Source organism: Haematobia irritans, chromosome 2, assembly GCF_050003625.1.
Source record: "Haematobia irritans isolate KBUSLIRL chromosome 2, ASM5000362v1, whole genome shotgun sequence".
Lineage (NCBI taxonomy): Eukaryota > Metazoa > Arthropoda > Insecta > Diptera > Muscidae > Haematobia > Haematobia irritans.
The window spans coordinates 51433261-51441170 of record NC_134398.1 but is presented as its reverse complement, the minus strand read 5'-3'; the positions used below and the strand labels follow the sequence as shown (position 1 = coordinate 51441170).

General features: G+C 32.4%; 1 long non-coding RNA gene across 1 annotated transcript; it reads right to left on the bottom strand.

Annotated features, from left to right (window-relative positions):
- Positions 1 to 465: 465 nt before the first annotated feature.
- On the bottom strand, positions 466 to 1196 carry LOC142227583 (uncharacterized). The gene is made up of 3 exons (XR_012719912.1): positions 1182 to 1196; positions 1022 to 1114; positions 466 to 946 (listed from the first exon to the last, which is right to left on the bottom strand). It is a non-coding gene; the product is annotated as an uncharacterized LOC142227583 (long non-coding RNA).
- Positions 1197 to 7910: the final 6714 nt, after the last annotated feature.

Sequence of the window (7910 nt, the reverse complement as noted above, 5' to 3'; positions counted from 1 at the left end):
ATTTGAAACGTTAGATTGGTCCATGACATTTACTTTTTGAAGATAATTTCATTTAAATGTTGACCGCGGCTGCGTCTTAGGTGGTCCATTCGGAAAGTCCAATTTTGGGCAACTTTTTCGAGCATTTCGGCCGGAATAGCCCGAATTTCTTCGGAAATGTTGTCTTCCAAAGCTGGAATAGTTGCTGGCTTATTTCTGTAGACTTTAGACTTGACGTAGCCCCACAAAAAATAGTCTAAAGGCGTCAAATCGCATGATCTTGGTGGCCAACTTACCGGTCCATTTCTTGAGATGAATTGTTCTCCGAAGTTTTCCCTCAAAATGGCCATAGAATCGCGAGCTGTGTGGCATGTAGCGCCATCTTGTTGAAACCACATGTCAACCAAGTTCAGTTCTTCCATTTTTGGCAACAAAAAGTTTGTTAGCATCGAACGATAGCGATCGCCATTCACCGTAACGTTGCGTCCAACAGCATCTTTGAAAAAATACGGTCCAATGATTCCACCAGCGTACAAACCACACCAAACAGTGCATTTTTCGGGATGCATGGGCTGTTCTTGAACGGCTTCTGGTTGCTCTTCACTCCAAATGCGGCAATTTTGCTTATTTACGTAGCCATTCAACCAGAAATGAGCCTCATCGCTGAACAAAATTTGTCGATAAAAAAGCGGATTTTCTGCCAACTTTTCTAGGGCCCATTCACTGAAAATTCGACGTTGTGGCTCGTTAGTAAGTCTATTCATGATGAAATGTCAAAGCATACTGAGCATCTTTCTCTTTGACACCATGTCTGAAATCCCACGTGATCTGTCAAATACTAATGCATGAAAATCCTAACCTCAAAAGAATCACCCTTTATATGCCATAAGTTGCTATTTTCATTTCATTTTTGTCCAATTTCACCGATTTCGCTAGTTTTTGTTGTGTGGATTTGCGTCATAAGCCTCTGAAGTTAAAAAGAAGTTAAATATGAAATATAAAAATATTATCAAATTCTATGGTATTTTGATCTTTAACTTACAAGAGAATTTTCTTAGAGCCAATAGGGATATCAGCTTAGATAGCATTAAACAGTAAGAAGATTCCAAAAAATACCATTAGATTTGCTGTCATCCTGCAAATGAAAATTATTTTTAATAAATAGAAATTTTGGCTTTATTACAAATGGACGAAAAACTTACCACATTGAAAAAAATTATCCAATTACTACATTAGTGGAATCATATCCATGCACAAATGGGACATTTTTGAAATCCTTCTCAGAATATAAATGAAATAAAAATATTATAAAATTAGATATAATTTCCACTTGTCAATATAGCATTTAGTATTTATGGTGGATATTAAGTTCGAGTTTAGTGGCTAAAATCCCAATTTTTCATGATTAGTTTTCTTTAGAAATACATGGGAACAAAATTGAACCGTTTTTGTGTTCATTTAAAATTTATATCAAATTTTTAGTAATTTGAGGTTGCTGAATCCAAATTTACACTTGTTTTTTTAAGAGCTCGACTTTTTGAGATATACGGTTATGTTCAAAATTAAGGGACTTCCGCTATATATATTGGAATAACTTGAAAACAATTCATCATATTAAATTAAAAAACAGCGTTCTACATAAGCTTAAAAACGATTTTCTGTTCTTAATCGTGTAATCCATTTAAAGACTATAAACTTTATAAAAAACTTGTTTCGAGCTATTCTCCATCAAGTTATATTTAAATTTGCATCGAAGGCGTATAATTTTATACTTTTCTTACTGATTTATTTCTGATTTTAGCACCTAAACTCGAACTTAGTACACACCTTAAGGACTCGCTATAACATAAAAATATAGACTCAAAAAATTGTACTGTGATCCAGATGTAGAGTAAATATAGATCATTTTATTACCACTCATTATGAATATTTTTATGTAAACCAATTTAAAACCGCACTAATTTTAAATTATTAATAGAAATATACAGTTTCTTAATATGTGATTTATTTTAGAGTTATTTATTTTTTATCCATATAAAGTGTTTTTGTTTTCTCTAACATCACACCATTCACTTATCAGTTTCTAAAATGTTACGAAATAAATGTATTTTTATTAATAAACACAAATACCGCACGCAAGCGCACCACGTGTGCGCTTCATAAAGGCATCAACAGAACTGAATGCACCAATAAAACTCAAAGACACAAATAGTCATAAAGGACACATATGTAAAGAAAAACAACTCCACACACACATGATCCCTTTCTGATCTCGCTATTGCAACAAAACAACTATCACCACAAAAGATACCAACAACACACATTCCATAACATCATCGCAATAACAAACACAAACAAAAAAAAAAGATGATGCAATAATTTCATAATTTCTTCTCACTTCAATTTCCAGTATCACGTTTATTGATTAGTTGGTATTCTATCTATAGGATAAGGTAAAATATATACAAAATTTACGAGGAATCCATAAAAAATTATATACACCCGTCAAGGATTAAATTAACTACTTTTTATTCTACTTTATCTAAAATTTTCAATGTGAGGAAATATACTCCAACTTATAGTAAAAACCGAAATAAGCTGTAGGAAGCCGCCATACGAATCGGTACTGTGGTTAAGTTAATTTTTACTATAAAAATTTTTTTCCATACAAAAATTTTTCTTAGTAAATTGTCCACATTTCGTAGTAAGATTTTTATATTGCCTATGTCTTTTTATAATACAATCAACGATGCATTAACTATTGTATTGGAAATTTATTTAAGGAAAAATCCGTCCCATTTCGTAGTTAGTGAACTAAAAAACATTTACTGAATTTTTATAAGTTTTCCTTTAGCTAAGTTAATTTTCGCAGTGGTTACGAAAAATGAACTATATTACAGTAAATTTTTTGAACTATGTGGAAGTTAAACTGGTCCTAAAATTAACAAGACACCTTTTTTTCTGTGTGGCAACACTGGTGAGGAGGACGTTCTTGATGATTTGATAAGCGATTAATGTGATGGTAGACTCCATGCAGATTACCTACTGGGTATCCATAGAAAGTAAAATTATATAAACGAGTTCTTTAATAATTAAATACCACAATTATTTATTTAATTTGTGAATAGTATAGGCAATATAAATTGATTCTGGTCAACAGTGTTTGGCGTGTGATTGGTTTGTACAAAATGGTACACCCAGAAAAATTGGGCCTCTAATGCCAACTGAACTTTATTTTAGTTCATGAAGATTAGTTGATTTTAGTTACATTTTGCACAATATGAGTAAATATTTCTTATTTAATAATAATTTTTTGCTAACTTTAATGACGTGAACTAAAAATAAGAAATTGAAATTGAGTTCATAAGTGTCTCAAATGAGTAAATTTTACTAAATTTGTAACTGTCATGAACTTCGTATAGCGCTAAAGACATTTTAAAAATTTTTAAATCAATTTTTTCTTTCAACATATGAAATTTTCTTAAACAAGAGAAAAAAATTAATTATTTTTAATAAATTTTCTTCAATTTGACAAAAAGTATTAACTTATTTGTAACATGTTGCAATTAGAAAACTATTTTAGTTAAAATTTTGTAAAATAAACCTACATTTTCTTCCACGGTGGGTTCACTTTTTTTTGGGTGTACGTTCGTGAGATTCACAGACATCAAAGACCATTGAAATAAGAAGATGCGAAAATGGATCTGGGGAGCCACCGTGGTGCAATGGTTAGTATGCCCACCTTGCATACACATGGTCGTGGGTTCAAACCCTGTTTCGACCAAACACCAAAAAGTTTTTCAGCGGTGGATTATCCCACCTCAGTAATGCTGGTGACATTTCTGTGTGTTTCAAAGCTTCTCCAAGTGGTTTCAACGCCGTTGGGACTCATCTATAAAAAAGAAGTCCCTTGTCATTGAACTTAACATAGATTCGGGCAGCACTCAGTGATAAGAGAGAAGTTCACCACTGTGGTATCACAATGAGACTGAAATATCGGGCTGTCACTATACCGTGTACGAAGTTCTTTTGATTTGAGATTTGGAAAATACACTAAATTTTATGATAAAATTTAGAAAAAAAGTATAGTTTAGATTTGAAAAAAGTTTAAACGCTAAACTTATAAACTATCTTTTAATTAAAAGTGTTTTATTATAAAAAATGTGGTAATTCCGAAACGTGCGTCCATCTAACCATCTTGCAGTCTACAGGGCTTTGCCCAAATAAATTTGACAAACATTCTTTTCCTCTGTTGGTTAAGCTACGCTTGTAGTTTAGACAATGCATGGTTTTAAGCTTAAATCAAAAACCACAACAATGATTAAAGGTAAAAAAACCAACAATAACAAAACAAAACGAATGAGAAAAAGAGGAAGCACGCTCAAAATAAACCCAGCTAACTGCACTCAAATCGATGATTTGACGGTGGCAAAGGAAAAGAGATATGTTTGTACGAATTTATTTCGGCATAAGCCGGCTATCATGTAAAACCTTCTTTCGGAAGGTTCAAGTGTGGTTTACTTTTGGGTTTAGTGAACTGCCTGAATTTATTCTGATAATTGGTTGATAGTTTTGCTGCAAGTAAAGGATGCTGATGAGGAATGTGGTAATTCCGAAACGTGCGTCCATCCAACCATCTTGCAGTCTTTAGGGCTTTGCCCAAATAAATTTGACAAACATTCTTTTCCTCTGTTGGTTAAGCTACGCCTGTAGTTTAGCCAATGCATGGTTTTAAGCTGAAATCAAAAACAACAAAAATAAAAAAATTAAATAATATTTTTAAATTGCTTGTCCTCAAGTTGAAGTTAAAAAACCTTTCATATTAGATCAATATTTTTTCGATGTATGAATATGAACGACGGCTCATTCGTTTTATAAGTCAACACACTGTACATATCTATAGCCATATAGCTCTTATACTGGTCAACACAAGTGCAGTTCTATTTATAAACCAGTGTGCAATTTTAACGTTTCTAAACATATATATGTTTATACGAAATTTCTATATTTGGTAATAATGTTTGCATTCTCAGTCATTATATTTAAGAAAATGTAATGTCTCAAATTGTTAAGCCAGCTAAAAGCTAAAGAGATTCGTGTCGAAACAAGCTGAGTGCCGAAGCAATTAGAGCGAATGCAAGCTAAACAAGTGGAAACAATTAGTGCGGAAGCAGGTGAATGTGAAAGCAAGCTAAAAGTCGAAGCGATTAGTGCGGAAATAAGCTAAATGCCGGAGCCATTAGTGTGGAAGTAAGTGAGTGAGAGGCAAAAGCCAAAAGCCGAAGCAATTAGTGCGGAAGTAAGCGAATGCGCATAGGGTTGAACTCCTTTAAGTAGTCGAATCTATAACAAAAAAGGTTACACTTATAAGCAGATGCAATCATGATGTGAATGGGAATTATGTTCGTAGTGACTACAAAATAATGTAGTCAGAAATCACTTTCCCATGTAACTGACTGTCCAATACCGAAACATGACGAGCATTTATTGATATGTGTGCCATAGTAGCGACATGTACTGGTAGCCACAGTGATCATAGTAACTATACGTTGAGGAGGGGCAGTAAGTAACATTATACAAATCGTACAAAAAGTGCGTATGATATTAAAATATGTAAATATATTTGAGCAGAGAATGAAGCCGCCAAGTCGCGCCGCCGCTGACTAGCCATTTAATCAAAAATATTGATTTAAATCAGAAAAATTCATTAATAATTGTTGTAGTTTTTGTCAAAATATTTATCTTTCCATCCAAAATCCATCAGTATCAAGTTGCTATAACAATTTTGCAAAAAAATAGCTCAGAAATTTAAAATGTGATTGTAAGATTGTTTGTACAACTAATCTAATTACCATTCTGAAAACTTTAAATTGATTTTATAATGGATAATTGTCCGCCGTCGAATAGAGAAATTTATGTCGGCTTAGCCGTTAAGCCGCCGCCGCCGGATGCAAAAAATTGGTGTCAGTCGTCGCCGAAAAAATGTGCCGGCTTCATTCTCTGTATTTGAGTACTATGTGGTATTAGGAGTTTACATACGCGAAATATTCTTCCCAAATTGAACCATTTCCACCACCACTGTGTAACATCATAAAACTAAAATAATTTTGTTTATTTTAATAAAAAATATTTTTTTTTTTCGATAATAAACATTTCGAAGAGATACAAAAAACTGTATCAAAAGAACATCTTTTGCTTCACTCGTTTTCCAAACGATTTATTTTTTGCGTGTACCTAACGGCTGCGCTAATTTCAGCACCACCATTATTTACATATTTTAAGTACGTTGTTCGTCTTATATGTGTAGAATGAAACGCTGTATTCGGCACTGAAAATGTTGCGAGGAAAAGTAGTGCCTACGGTATGGACACTACAATTTTACTGCTTCCAAATTTACAATTATTTTTTGCTGGGTAGTATTGTTTATATTTTTTCTCTTAAAATTAAGGTTATATAAACTTTGTTATTGAGTCAATGTTTTTTTAAGTGTATCAAGCTAACTTTTATGTAAGATAAAATAACAATACGTTTGATTAAAATTCATCTTTATTTAAACTAAGTAAAGTAAAGTAATTTTTTTTCTTTGAATTTATTCATGTAACTACTACAAAATTTTCTTTTATACATTGTATGTTAATCTAACATATAAACCAATTTGGTCTCTTGTAATACTCCATTCATACATTAATAAATATATAGGAAAAAATGTCAATATATGGTCATAAGGATAATTCTCCAAATACTGCTGTCACTAATTCAATTTTAAAAGCCATAACGTGACTTCAAATTCTGAAACACAATTCTTCACATCCTTACATCACTGGACCGAAGTAAGAAAAAGGAAAAACTCAGGAAAAAGATAAAAACTTAATTTTTAAGGGTATCATCGTGCCAACAGGAGGTATATGGAAAAGTTGGGATATTCCAGTCTCACATACATTCCTTGTATGTGCAGAGGCAATGCATCAGAAATGTACTCCTATGTATTATGGGGTTATAATGAAATTGGATAGCAAATGGAGTATATGGCTTAAATGAAATGTTGAAGCATTAATGGCTTGAAAACACACTGCAGATCTTGTTTTTTGTTTTTATTTCTCATTGTGTTTATATAATTTATATGAGATAAAATATATGATCTCAATTAAAAAACTACAGTATTTTAAAAACCATGGTGAAAGAAAAAACAAACGAGTTTATACGGCCGAATGTTCGCTTATGGAGAATTTTATGTATATTGGATTACGTATAAAGTTCTATTAAGAACTGTTATCAACAATCGAATTATTCGAAATATCTGAAGTTTTTTCTTCCTATCTACGTAACATCGAACAGTGGAAAGCTACCTAGACGATAGAACAGTGAAGATAAATTGTAAATTTAACTAGCCGAGAGACACAAACCAGGGCATTTTTGCCCTGGTTTGTGTAAAATATTTGATAAACTCTGATAGCAAAAAAGTAATGCCCTGTTCCTGTATATCGAACGAAATCCCATTTGAAAGAAAGGCAGTCACTCGAATTCGAATGAATTTGGGTTTTTCTATTTTTGAAACTTCGTTTTGTTTGTATGAGAATGCATTGATTATCAAAAATGAGTATTTTCAAATGTTTGGCCTGAGAATTCATTCAAATCAAAAATTTCTTGACACATATAGTATATCGTTAGCTTAATGTGTAAAGGTGCTAAGTCAACTTAAAAAAAATGGATTAAGATGCAGATCGACAGATGAATCAAAAATAACAGGTTGGCTGATAAGTCTCCGGTCTAACAAATAAAAACACATTTTTATACCCTTCACCACTACTGTGGTACAGGGTATAATAAGTTTGTGCATTTGTATGTAACGCCAAGAAGGAGTAATCATAGACCAACCTTTTAGTAGAATTAAATTCTGAGTCGATTTAGCGATGTCCGCCTGTCTGTCTGTC